The 16,390-nt window shown below is 42.1% G+C and overlaps 1 long non-coding RNA gene across 2 annotated transcripts in view; it reads right to left on the bottom strand.

Annotated features, from left to right (window-relative positions):
* Nucleotides 1–14,924: 14,924 nt before the first annotated feature.
* The window catches only part of LOC118922541 (uncharacterized), a 48,795-nt gene continuing 47,329 nt past the window's right edge, over nt 14,925–16,390 (bottom strand). For both annotated transcript variants that reach the window (XR_008992599.1, XR_005028807.2), the window contains one exon: nt 14,925–16,282. This is a non-coding gene — a long non-coding RNA (uncharacterized LOC118922541). The remainder of the gene's footprint in view (nt 16,283–16,390) is intronic.

The following is a 16,390-nucleotide window of genomic DNA, read 5'->3' as shown; positions in this document are numbered from 1 at the left end:
CACAGCAGGAAGTCAAAAACACAAAATGGTAACTGCCCACCTTAGACTTTCCCACAGTTACCAAGACTCAAAATCTTAGAATCATCATGGAATATGAGAAGAAAGGGTCATTCTGTAGCTCAGTCGTGTAGCCGCTTTGCCCGTGATATCCCTCCCCTGAGACCCCTTCTGGCATTCATAGGCCCTTGCATAAAGCCATGTCAATCACCTCTAATTGATTATGTTACCCCTCCACCCCCTTTTAGTCAACCCTCTGTTCTGCCATGGCCAGAAAAATGTGTCCAAGGCACAGAGCTCTGATCACATACCTTCTCCCTCAATAACAGCTGCCAACCAAATTAGATGGTGGGGCAGAGGGTTGGAGGGAGGAGAGGGCAGGGGTGTCTCAGGAAGGGACTCACATAAAGCCTTCCATACTGTGCTCCACCCACCTACATTTCCAGCCCCATCTTTCCCACCAGTCCCCTGCAGCTGCACTTCCTGCTTCTGCATCTTTTCTCAAGCCAGACCTTCTACCTAGAAGCCTTTCCCATAATTTCTGGTTAAAACCCTGCCCATCCCATAAAGATCCCCATAAACACATCTTCCTTCACTGAGCCTTTCACACCTCCCAGAATTATATCTCCTTCCCCTGAGTTCAAAGACATTCATTGGTCACATTTGCCTTCCTTAGAGCATATTTTACCTTCTGCTTTCATGATTACATCCTGTCACCTGTCCCCAACCCCAGGTCCCATGACTTTCAAGATCAGGAATCATATTTTATTCATCTCTATGTCCCCTTCCTCCTCTCCCCTGAATCCTGTTCCCCTAGAGTACACCACAATGCCTCCTATGAATGAGTTGCTCAAAATATGTTCTTTGAATGTAATTAAATTTTATGTTTTAGGCAGAGAAAAAGAGCCGCTGTTGTCTGAGTTTTGTGGTAACTTGAACCAAAATGAAGTGGGAGCCCTGGGCTGGCATTCACAGTCCGTCCTCGAGCTGGCATGTACATGGGCAGCTTTGGAGTGGCTCAAACGTGCCTCATAATTGTCATTACTCGCTTTAAGTCCAGCCTCCTCCCCGCTAGAATATAAATACCGTGAGTGCAGGAATCCTACTTCATCTGATTCACCTCTGTATGCTTAGTGCCACCCCACTGCTCAGCATAGAGGAAGTGCTCAAAAAAAAACATTAAGACAACTGAATCAAACTGAACTGAATCTTATGTAATCTGACCTAACTGAATGGAATGTAGGAGGAGGAAGGTGGTACAGGTACAAACCTTTTAGTACATCTCAGTCAGCTGCCCCTTGTCAGGAAGGGGGTCCAAAATAAAGGAAGGGGACACAGTCTTCATAAGAAAGATTCCTTCACAGAAAATGACCCAAGCACCTGCAGCATTGCCTCAGGGCCACGGCTGGCAAGGAACAGCTTGTGAAATAGCATTTTACTAAAGGAGCCAGAAATTTTATGAAGGAAGGTCCACCTTAAGGCCTGTCTTTTCCTTTTGCTTAAATGAGTTTTGAATGAAGTAGAAGTCTTATCTTGTAATTCCATAATAATTAGGAAAACAGCCCATCTTTGGAGGAGGCAGAATAAACTACTACTCAGATGGTAAACTTTTAAAGGTCACTAGAAAGACCCCTCAAGAAAACCTCAAAAATACATCATCTGATACTTGGTGTTGTTCCTTTCTGCTTCCCACGCATATAAGTCAAGTGACTTCGAGGAATTTGTATCACTTCTCTGGACTGTTAGATGTCACCCATTCCTACTCTGCCATACCACACATGAACAAATCAACCATCTGAGGCCATCTTAAAATTCTAACACTCTACCAGAGAGGTTCATTTCTTTTGGTTTTGTTCTAAGGTGACATGTTAAAAAGCAAATGTCCTTGGAAAGGGTTGTGTTGAAATTATATTTTTGTTTGTCTGCAAATTTCCTGACATCTTCTTGAGAGGGAGGAACATAGGTGGTAGATACCCAGAGACAAGAGAGATGTTTGAAAGGACACAGAACGGAGGAAGTAATAGTGACAAATAAGAGAGTATGACTTTTTGGTGACTTTGTTTCTGCAGTTTCACTCACAGCTGGGACAACAGGGAACTTCTCAAACCAGTCTTACTTTCTGTAAGGAAAGTGGCTTCAAGAAACTATTACTTTTTTTAAAAGGTAGCAAATAAATAGCCTCCTTCAATATGTTGCAAAAGCCCTTTTTAAAAATTAATATCCTCTAGAGACTAAAGCTTATAGACAAATAGATCAATGGAACAGAATAGAAACACAGATATACACATATATAGACATTGATTTAAAATAAAGGTGGCACTGCAGAACAATGGGAAAGGACAATATTGTCACTAAGAGTGCTAGGACAATGGATTGTCCACATGGAAAATAGTAAAATTTGACTCCTATCTCATTCTATGCAAAACTCAAATCTAGGCAGACTATAAAACCAAATGTAACAGACAAAACAAATGACAGAAAAAAAAGCTTTTAAAAATAGAATATAGGAGATTATTGTTTTCCTAGTCAGAAAAAGTTTCTTAAACAGAACACAAAAAACACAAATAGTAAAAGGGAACATGGAAATGATATATTGACTATTTTTGAATTAAGAACTTATATTCATGAAAAAGCACAATAAAAAGTATAAGACAAACTAAAGTGTAGGATAACATATTTGCAACACATTTTTCAATAGAGGGTTTTATCTAGAAAACAAAAAGAACTCCTACAAATCGATTTTTTTAAATCAGATAACCAGAAGAGAAATGGGCAAAAAATTTGAACAAGCATATCCAAAGAGAACATCCAGATGGTACAAATAAATATATGAAGTGGGGTTCAACTTGAACTTCACTGTTTTTGGAGAAATACAAAAGAAAATCACAATGAGCTACCAATGCACCCACCAGAATAGCTTATTTTTTTTTAATGCCAAGTGTTAAAGAGAATGTGGAGCAAACAGGAACTCCCATGTACTGCAAGTGGGCGTGTCAGTTAGAACAATCATTTTGGAGACTGTGGCACCATATATGAAAGATGAAGATACACATACCTTACGATCTAGCAAGTCCACTTCTAGGTATATACCCAACAAAAATGTGCAGAGCCCAACCATGAGATTTGCCTTGGTTACTAATAAAATATTAGTAACCACAAAGCAATCAGAGGCTTGAAAAGTGTTTCCATTTTTCTGCTTGCTGTTCTTGCCTTCTGCCATCACCATGAAACTATGCCCATGCTAACCTGCTGGAGGATGAAGACACATGGAGCAGAGCTAGTCACCTGAGTCATTCCAGATGAGACCATCTTAGATTAGCCAATAGCAAGTCAATACCCAGACAAGTGATTAAGCCCAGACAAGATCAGCAAAGCTGCCTAGACAACATCCTGTGACACCAGACACATGAGCCATAAATATTCTACACTGCTGTTGTTCTATTGTTGCTGTGATATGCCACTCTTGAGGTTTTGTGGTTATTTGTTATGAAGCACTATTGTAGCAAAAGCTAACTGATACAAACCCTAGGAGGTAAAAAGTGCTATTTTTCCTATTTTATATAGGAGGAAACTAAGGCTCAGAAAACCACCCAGCTAGTAAGTAGGAAGCCAGGACTTTAACCCCAGTCTACCTTAATCCAGAGGAAACACTTTTAATTACCATACCATACAAGATGCTTCTATATATGCACTCCCAGGTATAATTTTAAATGGAGCTCCAGCAATGTATGTGTGCATATGTGCATACACATACACACGTCTTTTTCAGTGGCTGCTCACTGACTGAACATTTGCAATTTGGAAGCAGTATCTGACTAACTCAAATATCTGAGCTACATTTAACACTTTCAAAAGCTGACTGATCACAGCTTAAACCAACAATTTTGTGCATGGGGACTCATATTTTTTCTTTCTCTTGGATATGCTCTCTCATGTACTCCACAGGCATTTAATTTCTCACAGATGCCTTCAGTGCTGACATGTATCCCAATATTAATTTGTGTGCTCCAAAGATTTATCCTAAAAATGCTGATGACACAAATAGAAGATGTAAAATTTGACCTTCACTTACACAATGATTGGCATTGACTCTAATTCCTTATGAGATTTCCCATAATCAACATGCTGATGTGTGCAGCTAGAGTACATAATCAGTTGTTCTATATCAAAAATCACCTTGCAATTGGGGCAAGGAAGCAAATTCTCATATTTAACGGTCAGGAGAATCAATTATTAGATATATAGCCAACTTTCAATAGTCTATGTCATTAAGGATGTGCAGGGATAACCAGAAATCCTCAAGGGACCAAATAGCAGAGAGCTTGAAGGTAGTTTGAATCCAGGTGCTAGAAACATGGATTCTCTCTAGAGGAAAATATGGCATGTGGACTAGTAATGAGTGTGGTATCTGGAGATGTGACCTCTAGTTCCAACCCCTCCTCAGACTGATGGATGTGGCAGACACCTTCCTTTGCTTCCCAGCTCACTTTCCACCCTTGCCCAACTTACTCAATGTCAAAAGATTGACAGGTACAGACTTCCTTGCCTCTGGCTTCCACTTGGGTTAGTTAGCCAGGGAGCACTCTCACCAGATCAGTGGGATGGAGGAGAGGGAAGCAGAGGTATTTGTTCCCTTGGTTTCCCCTGTGGTATCAGGAAGGGGAGGCAGTGTCCTGACACAAAGATCTCAGCTCCTTTCAGGTGGCCCCCTCCACCCACCCCTCCCTATCTTAGGGCTCTGCTAACTGCTTTATACCTTTAAACCTAAAAGTAGTAACAGTACCACTGCTTATACCTCATGATTTTCCCCTATACTATGTGCAAACATTTTTTAAGTAATCTGTCCATTAAACTTTCCTTGAATTATCCTGCTTTGAATGTGCTGGGACTGATCCACCCTGAGACCCTAGGGAAGTTCTCTCACCATGTGTCATCTTCCTGATCTACAGAATGGAGAAAATCTCCCCTTTGATGAAGAGTGGGCAAATTTGTTTTTTAAGATGCTCACACCAACATCCTTGAAAGGGTTAAGTGCTACAGAATGTAATATTACTATATCATGTCAAGTTGGTATCTTGAAGTCTTACTGGGGGCTAGAACAGAGAATTGTATGCTAGAAACATAAGGAGGGATGGAAGTATGTGAAACAGCTAACTAAACAGGGATTCAGTGTGAGAAGGAGCAGAAATTAAACTTTATTTGAACTACTAGCCTTTGTAAGATTGGTCCTGACAGTGAATCAGAGGTCCTACCACCCTCTTGTTTCTGCTCATTTTATTCACCACCACCTGCTCAGAGGCCACTCAAGAAAGTCTTTGGTTGGTTGAAAATTGAAGTCTGTTGAACTTGCTAGCATAAAAGATGAATATACTTGATGCTGAAAAATCTGGATGAAAAGTGAAAACTTTACTCAGATCACCACTCACTGACACTTACCCTGTACTCCCCCTAGCACTCTCATCTGACCTAGGGTTCTGGTCCATGTCCCTAAAATTGTGTCTAACTGGGCTTTTCACATTATGATGTTAACTGACATTGAGTTGTTAATTTTTAATAACATTTATTTTTTCTTTCAGCCTTATTTATTAGACAGCCAGGAACTTCTTACATGCCAGCAACTCTCCTAGGCAGTGGTGAGCATGAAGGGCAAGGTTCCTTGTCTCTTGGAGTTTACATTCCAGTGCCATAGCCCATAAGTAATTTAAAAAGAAACCCTCATGGAAAATAAAAGCACTAATGTTAGAGCAGGTAGATTGCCAGACATGAGCAGGGAAGGGGAGTGGGGACTTTGGCCAGTATTTACATTCAGCTGGATGCCTACATTCTATATATTCCATGTAAGCTGTTCTTATAGGATGTGGGGAATGAGAATATAAATAGCAGACCAGCAGAGGCCAGCTGGTTCCAAAATGGAGGGGAAATTGACCAAAACTTCAGCCAAAAATACATCATACACTCATTAACATAGTAAAAATTATGCCTTCCAGGATCACAGCAATTCTAAACTAGAACCAAATATAGCCAAAAACTCCCCCAATCCAACATGAGGGTAGATCAAGCCCCAACAAGAAGACCCCACCTGTTCCCTTTGAAATCTATCCCCACTTAGTGAATATTCATCTCTCATTATATGAAAAGGCTCCTTATTGCTTCCTCCAGGCAATCCCCTCTGAGTCTGCCCAGGACCAACTCTTGGGTATATATTATCACTTTTCTTTAAATTCTTATGCCCCAAATAAATTCCTAAGGCTCAACTGCTTTCTGCATCCATTCTTGAATTCTTTCCCTCAACAAGACCAAGAACCCATCTCCAATAACACTAATACTGATTTATAGTATCCTTTACATACAAGCACAAACATAAGACTATTAAGTATTCAAAAGCAGAATTTCAGATCATTAAATCTAACCCCAAAGCCCTTATACTTCCACCCCACCCCACTTCCCACACAGAAATTACAAATAAAAAACAAACCCTGTGACCCTGAACTAATACACAGCCTCTCTGTTCCTTAACAAATGGCACAACCAGCACTAGACTCCAGGCCTCCTGAATCCCACCATGCTTCATCCCTGGGGGCCTATTTCCCTTGGGGTTTCCCTGCTATTGTTACCCTTATGGCAACTGAGAGATCATCTTGGAAAGGTGTCTTTCCTCGGAGCCTTCACACACACTTCTCTCTACCAGGCCACCTCCCATTCCCCCTCAAGGCTCACCAGAGAGTCTTCTTAGAACTGGCAGACCAGGCTGGTTCCCCATTATGTGCTTCCTCAGTAACCCACACCCCACCGCAGACCTGCTCATCACTCACAATTACTAGTTCCTGGTTGTCTTCCCCCACTAGACTGTAAGATCTGCAAGACCAGAACCTGTCTCTCCCCTGTTCCCAGCAGATGGCAGGCATGCTGAAAGGATTTGTGAATAAATGAACTCTTATTTAATTTATAAAGGAAATCAGTGAGCAAACCAGCATGTGTTTGCAGAATTTTACATGAGGGGATATTCATAAGAATGCAACAGTTCTACACCTTAGTTTTTTAAAGTAATATTAATAAATATGATCATGCTTTTGAATAAAAGAAAACAAGAAGGCCACCCTCTCTAGTCTAAATGTGGAACTAGTTTCTCTCCCCTATTTCCTTGTATTGGCCCTGCCTGACACCACTCCCTCCTTTTGGACCAATGTTAATTAACACAAAACAGTCCCTGTCTTTCCCTTCCCCTAGAGCAGTGCAGAAAACGTGTCTCCCAGCTTAGGAAAAAGTAATTTCCTCCTAAAATCTAAATGGGAGGAGAACAGAGGATTCAAAGGGAGGGAGCCTTTTCCATTCACGCCCAAAGACTATATAGTCCCAGGGGGTGGAGGAAAGACTACACAGAAACACAGATGGCATGCTGGCAGTTGGATGAATTAATGTGATTGCATCTCGGTAATGTTTCAAGTGAAATATTCATGTAATTCATGCAAATTCAGAAATAATTGAGGTTCATGTTTCTAGGATAAAGCTGTGGCAATTTGGCTTTTACCTGAACTACCCCCAAGAAGGGTCATTTTTATAATTCCATATTCAATTATTCATAACCACACACTCATGGATTTTAGAACCATAAAAGGTCAGCCCTCTTTGATTCTGCAATTGTTTTCTTCTGAAGTCAGGAAGTGGTCCATGAATATGCACGCGCACACAATCCTGACACTTCCCTCACTGTTCATTAACAGTGTGTTCACTGTATATTTCAGAGTCAAACAAATAATACCTGTCATGAACATGAATTTTTAATATCTCCTATATTTCATTTTAAATGAAATGTCAAAATGATGGAAAATATTTCCACAGAAGTTTGGAAAGGGCAGCGTCTCACCAATGCTGCCTTGTGAAATTCGGCACTGGTACAAACACATCATTAGAGCAATACCACTGCCACTGGAATCAGATTGTTTTTTGGTATTTTACTGCTTTTGTCATTCCTGGGAAATGTCAATGTGAAATCTGTTTGCCAAGTCAATATGCTTTTCGGGGCTGATGGGACCTGCTGTCCTCTTTTCATCTGAAAATGGATGCTGTTTGTTTACAGCCTGTTCAATTCCCTGCTTTTTTGGCTCTAGCTGCATTTTATCTGTGCATGACGTTCCTCTTAGCATATGTGCCGTTTGCCCCTCTTCATTCTTTAAACGCTACTCCCCATTTTTAATGGCAGGAAATCAAACAGGTCTGACCTCTCTTTTTCTCTAAATCAGAATTTCTTAATTTCAAACTCCCATTACTCTCCCAGAAATAGCCTATTGCTTTCCCTAAAAATTGTGCCCTAGAGATTGGAATAGGTCAAGGTCAAAATGCAGGTGAGATGGGGTAAGGGAATGAGGTGACCAAGAAGGTCTGCAACAGAGTGTCTCAACCTCAACCCTATTGATACCTGGAGCCAGGCAGTTCTTTGCTGTGTATTACAGCACGTTCTGCAGCACCCCTGGCCTCTACCCACAAGATGCCAGGGGCGCACATTTCCCTTTCGGTTGTGACATCCAAAAATGTCTCTGGACATGCCCCATGCCTGAGAGTGGGGCGGGGAGGAAACCTGTGAACCACTGATCTGCAAGTACAACCAGAAATAATTGTCTTCCCGGAAGTGTTTTCTCCTCTCAGCACCAAAGAAGGCAGGAGCCCCAGGAGCTACGGCAAATTACACCAGAACTGAAATGTGCAGCCTCAACCTGAGAAGCAGAGCTTTTCTTTTCTCCACCATCTGGAGATTTGGTCCAGGAAGACGTGGCGTGAGACTATGGCTGAAACCATCCACCACCCTCACCTTTTTTGGCCAAAGGCAATTTCCTGATCTCCAACCTAACATCATTCACCCCGTCACATAAGATGCTACTATTTTTCATGTGTTTGTGTCCCGACTCTTCCACTGCCCCAGTCCTCTGAAGAAAGCTGAGTCATGGTGAATTGGTAGGGTGGGGTGGGGCAAGAGCTAGGAAACCAGGGGTGTCGATTTGTGTCCTCTTCGTGGCAGTCAAGACATACAAGCAAAGGACTCCTTCAGTTGTGTGGGGTAGGTTTTTTTACCCCAGTGCTGTTCTAGAACTGAACCATATGCGTTATGGATTTTATCATTACTATACTTTTATTTGGATGGAATTTCCTTTATGCAAAGAATCTTTGGAAAATGTTATCTCAGACAGAGAAGAAAAAAGAGATACTATAATCCCAATTTTACAGACCAGGAAACTGAGGCCCAAGAAAGTCAAAGAACACACTGTGAGTAAACTCCAGCAGCCTTGTCTCCCACCTCCAAGTCTGCTCTTCCCACTTACAACGTGGCCTGGGAGCCAAATGCGGCTCAGGCACATGGCAGAGCTGGGTATCTTTTTGTGCTTTTTAAATGGTCTCTTTATTTATGTTAAGTATGTCTAATATGCCAAAAAAGTTCTCGTTTTCATAAGGAGATAAGACTCAGCCTCAGCTGCCTCAGTTTACCCATTAGTAAACTCCTTCACAAGGGACAGTGTGTTGGGAAGCCTGCTGCCATTCTAATGGGCAGTTTGCACAGTTCAGACTGTCAAGGAGAGGGAAGGGGTGGAGAGATGTGGGGATGAGCGGCCCTCAGACCCTATAGCCAAGCTTGGCTCTTCTGAGAGCAACACTCCTTCATAGGAGTAGGCCTGGGAGGTAGGAGCCCCGCCAACTCGGGGAGTGAGACAGCAAACAGGGTTTTACAGCTCCTTGTTTTCTCAAAGCTTCAGTGGGCTCACTCCTCAATAACTGAATGTGACTGTCAGGCACAAAATAAAAAAATATGCATAGCCCTGTCCTCAGCACACATCCCAAAAGGGAAGAGGGATGGGCAAGAATATCATTTTCACATTATTCCACTACAGTGCATTGCTTTCTGAGAATCAGGAGAACATAGGTTCTAGTCAAGCCTCTGCAACTGACCTTGATCTTGTACACACTGTACAGATGAGATTTAGAAAAGGTAATGCCCACCCTGTTGTCTCACAGCAGAGGCATAAATTAGATATCAGATGTTAAGTCACTTGCAAATGGAAAGGTATTTATAAAGCATGAGGATATTGCCAGGTAGATAAGGGACTGACTTTCAGAGGAAGGGAGGGTTGTGCTAGGCTGACACTATAGTGGATTGAACAGTGTCCCCCAAATGCATGTCTACCCAGGACCTCAGGATGTGACCTTATTTGGAAACAGGTTCTTTGCAGATGTAATTAGGTAAGGATGGAGAGGAGATCATACTGGATTCAGGTGGGCCTTAAATTCAGTGAGAGTGTCCTGATAAAAAAAACAGAAAGGACACACACAGACACAGAGAAGGTGACAGAAGATGGGGGCAGATTTGAAGGGATATACCTACAGGCCAGAGAACACAGGGACTGTGGTAAGAACCAGGAGGAGAGAGGCCTGGGGCTACCTTTTCCTCAGAGCCTCCAGAAACAATCAACTCTGCCAATACCTTGCTTTCTGACTTCTGGCCTCCTCAACTGTGAGAATATAAATTTCTGCTGTTTTAAGCTACCTCTTTTGTAGTAATTTAGATGGAAACCCTAAGAAACTAAAATGACCACTGTGTATCTAAGAGACCAGGACTTTAATTTCCCTCCCAGTTTGGAAGGATTGGAATATCTTGAGCCAAACTGCCTCTAGCCTCATAGCATATGTTGGGGGTAGCCACTAACCAACCCCAAAATCCCTACAAGGAATCAGGCACAACTGAAAAGGCTTCATCTTTTAGCCAAAGAAGGATTACAATTAAACAGCCACAGCAGTTGTCTGAGGATGCTAGTGGTTTCGCTGCAAACCCAGATTTGGAGGAAGGGTTTCCCTATCCACTTTCTAACTTCTACATCACCAGCACACAGGAGTCCTTCCCTAAGCGTATCAGTCCAAGGAGTCCAGAGGGAAACTCTCAGGCTCCTCAACAGGAGTCAGACTGCCAGCAGAATCCCAACGGTCCTTTGTACACTGGGATGGTCCCTGTGGCAGATGCCTTCAGGAATGTTCAGGACAGGTTTGCAAGGGTGTATGTGCATATTCGCCCCCACCCAGTTCCCAGCAAGCTGAAGCAGCCATGTGACTCCTACCAAGCTGGGAGTAGCTATGAGACTTTTCAGTGCCCTAATGACATGACCTCACACAGAAAGGGTGAAATGAGATTTATTCTGCATGAGAAGTCAGCAGTGAAAGGTAGAAAGAGTTAAACATTTACTTAGCAACTAGTCTTTGCAGGGAACTTTTGTACATGAGCCAGCATAGCACCTAGAACACAGAAGGACCTCTGTAGTAATAAAAGTATTAAGGAGAAATACTGACAGACCAGGGCGGGAGGGGAAGGTTGGGAAGAAGAGTGGCCAGAGCAGGAGCCATGGAAATGTGTGCGGAGGGAAAGAGACAGGGCACCCACAGACAGCAGGAATAAGAAACAGATGGTAAGTGAAGATGAGGGAGAAAAAGACACCCACAGAGTTCTGTGTCAGGAAATCTATAGGGTGACTGGTTCAAGTTCACTTACTGAGAACCTGAATGATTAAATGTGCATCAATAAGGAAAACCTAAATTTTCCACTCTTCTGAAAACAAAAGTCTCCCTCTTGATGATTAAAAGAACAACTCCATCAGGCAGCAGTTGGCTGTCACCCATCTTCACAGCCCACAGGGAATGACCAGCTGTCTGGTCTTGGGAAATATGGGGGACAGAATTGATTCCACAGGGATTCTCGGCCTTTTCCTAAGATGTCGTTTTATAAATCCCCCCTTACCCAATACTGTGTTTTTGGCATCATTTCTGACCACCAAACAAACTACATTCGTTGGGTCATGAACTGCTTGTTTCACCCATTTTTCTATTAATTATTAATACATCCTAGAACGTCACATATTCTCTGATCAGTGTTTAATCAATTCTCCCACACTCAAACATTAGAACCCCAGGCAAAAGCAACGAGAGGTGTGTTCTGGCTAGCCCACAGAGCCATTTCAGAGGGCAATTCATGCCTACCATCTTACTTTTAGAGATTCAGAAAATTGCTCATAGGGTCCCAGCACAATGGCATTGACCTATAGGGTCAAAGATCCTGGGAGGGGAACCCTGATTAACTATGATTTTTGTGTAGAAGCTGGCTGACCCCTGGTAAACCTGTAGACTGGGTTCCCTCCAATCCCCAGTTTCTATGGCTTTTTCCCCTCCTTTTTCCCTTCAGCCCTCTTTATAGATATCTAATATCTTCCCATCATGTCAGAACTTTGATCAACTTATTCTTTTCCCCCTTTGATAACATTATTACCCAGGTGAGAAAACACTATAGAATAATACAAGAGACTCAAATTTTTAAAACCTGGATATAATAGTTTCCTATATCACAATCCTTTTTCTCAGCTGCAATAACCCCAAACAGTGCCCCGGCCTTCAGACGCAGCAAATGTCACATCTGCCTTTCTCAGGACAGGTCTGAGTCTGGCATACCTTCTAGGAACTCCCCATTCTGCCTTGGATGGTGCAAGGCCCCCAGGAATTCACACAGTCCAGAAAGAAAGCCCCTTCCGCTCCCTCTCCTAGCATCTGTCAGGGCCGCCCTCCTGCCCTTGCCTTGCCTCGCCTCACAGGGGTGCTGTTCAGCTTTCCTCAGCAACTGCAGGCGCTCGCAGTTGGCTTCGGCAGACCCCAGCTCCACCCCGGCCGCCATATGCAAGCTGTGCTCTAAAGGCCATTGCCATTAGTTACCAACCACTTCGAGTAACAAGTGGTCGTTCCCTGAGATCCTGATGCCTCAGAGGCATTATGCCAGCACCAGTCCCGGCATCCGGCCACCCATCCAACCTTGTGGAATGTGCTCCTCCTCTCCCAGCGGTATCTTTTTGTCCCCTGAAACCAGAATGTCCTGCCATGACCTTAATAAGATTATAAAAACACAGAGGCCTGTTTACCCCTCTGAGAGTCAAGCAGTGGAGAGAGGAACAGGAGGTTGGTGGGTAAGGAGGGAATTCCTTCCACCTCCTTCTTCCTAATGAGGTAACCACAGCCAGGGGACTTCATGCTACAGCAGTGAAAAGTAAAACTGGAACTGAGTTTTCAGCAGGTCACCCACATAGTCGGTATGGATATCCTACTGCCCAGCTTTATAAAACCTCAAGTGAAATTATTAATGTATTTTTCCAATTATAAGTATATATATTCATTGTAGGAATTTAGAAAATTAAAATAGCCTTGTGTAACTCTACAGATTCAATAAGATAAGGTAGTATGTATTAGTATAAAAAAGATCAAAATGGGATTTCCATTGAAGCCATAATAAGGAGATTGTCACTAGACAAAAACAGGTGTATGATCTGTACATGGATCTATTGTCCCTCATCCAAAATCCTGACATCCAAAACCAGGATCTTTTCTGTAATTCATCTGGCATCATCTTGTGATGTGAACTGACATGTAGCTATTTATGCCTTTATGTTATCCCACTTAGTGTGAATATTTGTATTTTGCTATAGAAATTTCAGTATATTTTATTATCAGATGCTGTTCCAGACTGTCCTGGAAGCATTCCATAACATTTATATTTCCAAAATTCAAACAACTGTGGATTCTGAAACCTATCTGTCCCAAGTTTTAGGAAAAGAGATTGTAAGCCTGTAATATCCCAGTCTTTAAGGGATAACCTCTGCCAGGAAGTATTAGGGCTAAGAACACTTATTTTTGCAAGATCTTAAGCAAGATACTGTTTTAACACTGGGCCATTTTACAAGGGCTAAAATTTAAACCATTAAAATGCAAGCCTTTTTAATCACCAAGATTTGTGCACTATAGACATTCTTATCCCACCTCTAAACCCCTTACCTCTGGGGACTTTTGGGGATAAAGTGAGAGTAAGGGATAAGAGAATGATGGAGACTTGAAAGTCAGGGATGGAGTGAGGGTTAAAGACATCACTTGATTTTTTTAAGTTCAATAGTCATTTTTTTCATGGTCCCAAAATAGATATGAATATTACTACAACATCCAAATGGCTATATCAAAATGTCATGAACCCCATGAGAAAGAGGGAAATCTTTACAGCTACTAAAGGAGAAATTGTAGCTGCTCCCGGGAGGTCTAAGACCCCTGAGAGGTAAATGGCACCCAGAAGCCTAGCCAGTGAAACACCAAAAGCCTACAGGTCAAACCAGAAAGCCACAGGCCTGCTTTGTTTAGACAACACAGCATTGATCCTCACAGGCTCTAATTTGTTGTATTTAATGTGAATAGCTTGTCACCGTTAAAACTTGGACCATTTAGGTTTTCACATAATCCCTCGGTATCTGTCCTCTCTTGGTAGCTAAAGACCTGGCAACCCTGGGCCCACGTTCATGCAAAGTGATAATCCTCTTGAGCTGAGCACAAGCTGCTGCCCCATTTCGGATAGGTGTGATCTCTCCATTTCACCACAGTTCCCCTGGGAGCTCCACATGGTCCCTGCCAACATCTGGGAGTAAGACACAGGCTCTGGCCTCCTCAGGACCTCAGGGGTACCTGCCCAGGAACTCTGAGATGGACCAGTGACACGTTGGGGTTACATATGACTGTGGACAAACTGGGGGAAGGGACCTTTCTCTGCAGGGGGGCCTGACAACCTCACTACAAAGCCGTGTTTGAGCAGCAAAATGACCTGGGAAATCACAAAGGGAGGCACCCAGCAGAACTGAGAAGTCAGTGAAGGGTTTTGCAGGAGTAACAGCAATGCTGGGGAGCAGGGGATACAGGTATGCCCATCTGAAAAAACCTTAGAGAACAACTCACATAATTATTTTCACTAATGACCAATTTGTTGCTTTTTCCCCAGCCAGATACAAAGATCCCTAACATTTATAGTATACCTACTAAGTACAGGTGTGTTACATGTTACCTCATGTCTCTTTACAACATCCCTGGGAGACAGCTATTGTTTATGTTGATTTTAGAAATAAAGAATCTGAGCCCTAAAGATTTTAAGTAATTTACTCAAGGACACTAGCTTATAATTGTTAGAACTAAAATTCAAACTGACATTTTTTTTATTATTATCCCCAAATTAATTCACTTTTTGTTATACCACTAGACCAAAAGCAAGTTTTTCTTTGCTCACCAAGAAAGTGATTCCTCAAATAATGGAGGCATCTTAAGTATTTCTTCTTTTATCTTATTAAAAATTATTATCAGGATCTAACATAGGCCGTTTAAGCTCAGTGTGAATTTAAGCCATTTTGGAGTCTGATGAAAACCTATTTTTCACCCAATGAAGAGATTAATACTCTAGGAATGAAGGGCACTTCCTGGTGTCACTGATGTCACATTGGCCTTTCTTAACCATACTTAAGTCCTTGCCAAATCTGCAGATATGATCTGGGAGGCATGCTCAGGGGCCAGGTGTAAGCGTTCTTTATTAAGCTATGATTAGGGCAATCAGGATAGAGTTCAGAGAAGGATAAAGCATTGATTTTTCAGGCAGTGCAAAAGTCTCTGGCAGCCAGGCACCCACCACACGATCTCAGAAAACTCAATTATTAATATCAGTATATGAACATCATTTTGTTGTGATTAGATTTCACTTTAATTTAAATTTTGTTAAAGCCACAAGGGAGCAAAGAAGCAATCTTGCGAAATAACGAGTCTGTCTCAGTTTTATTTTTCATGTTTGCAATCCAGGATTGTTGGCAAATCTTATCAGTCAGGCGGCAAATTACCAAGAACTGCATTAAAAATGTGTAGAGTCATTTTCATTTTTGAAAGATTCAAGACTATAAATAATTAAATGCATTAGACATCTGTTATTTATGAGCTGAAATGACACCTTTAATTTAGTTCTTCATCTAGCTGAGCCTGACGTATTATGACTCTTAAGGAAAACAAGGAAATATCTGAAAATGACATCTTTGGAGTTTGCAGTGACCATGGGTGCAAATCAAAACCTGGTTATTTTCACTTCCCTTCAAGGCCTGTCAAGATACAATCTTCATTCGTGACCTTGTGTTATCTGTCCTCAGAAATTCTGATTGGCTGACAGACCAGCCCTGCATCTGCTGGCTTCACAATGTCAATCAAGCAGCTTAGTAAGAGCTGTGAACACACTCCCCATTAATTATACATGTGGAACTAAGTCACTAGATCAGATCTACAGTCCACTTCAGGGAAATGCCAAAGAATTCAAACCGTCCTCGCCTTTTCCTATGCCAGAGAAAAGTTGTAATTTGGATTTCCCAAAGATGTGCAAAACCTCATGGTTTATGGAATGGAAGAGGCAAGAAGCAGATGCAGCAGTCGTGACCTGGAAGCCAAAGGACAATGTGTTAATAATTAAGATGCATTGTGGTTGCTAACTAAAGTCAGAAAATGAAGGAATCGCTTTTTAGAAATGTAGGTTCCCTAATCATAC

Source organism: Manis pentadactyla, chromosome 11, assembly GCF_030020395.1.
Source record: "Manis pentadactyla isolate mManPen7 chromosome 11, mManPen7.hap1, whole genome shotgun sequence".
Lineage (NCBI taxonomy): Eukaryota > Metazoa > Chordata > Mammalia > Pholidota > Manidae > Manis > Manis pentadactyla.
Note: the sequence above shows the minus strand (reverse complement) of the source record. Positions and strands in the feature narration are given on the sequence as shown.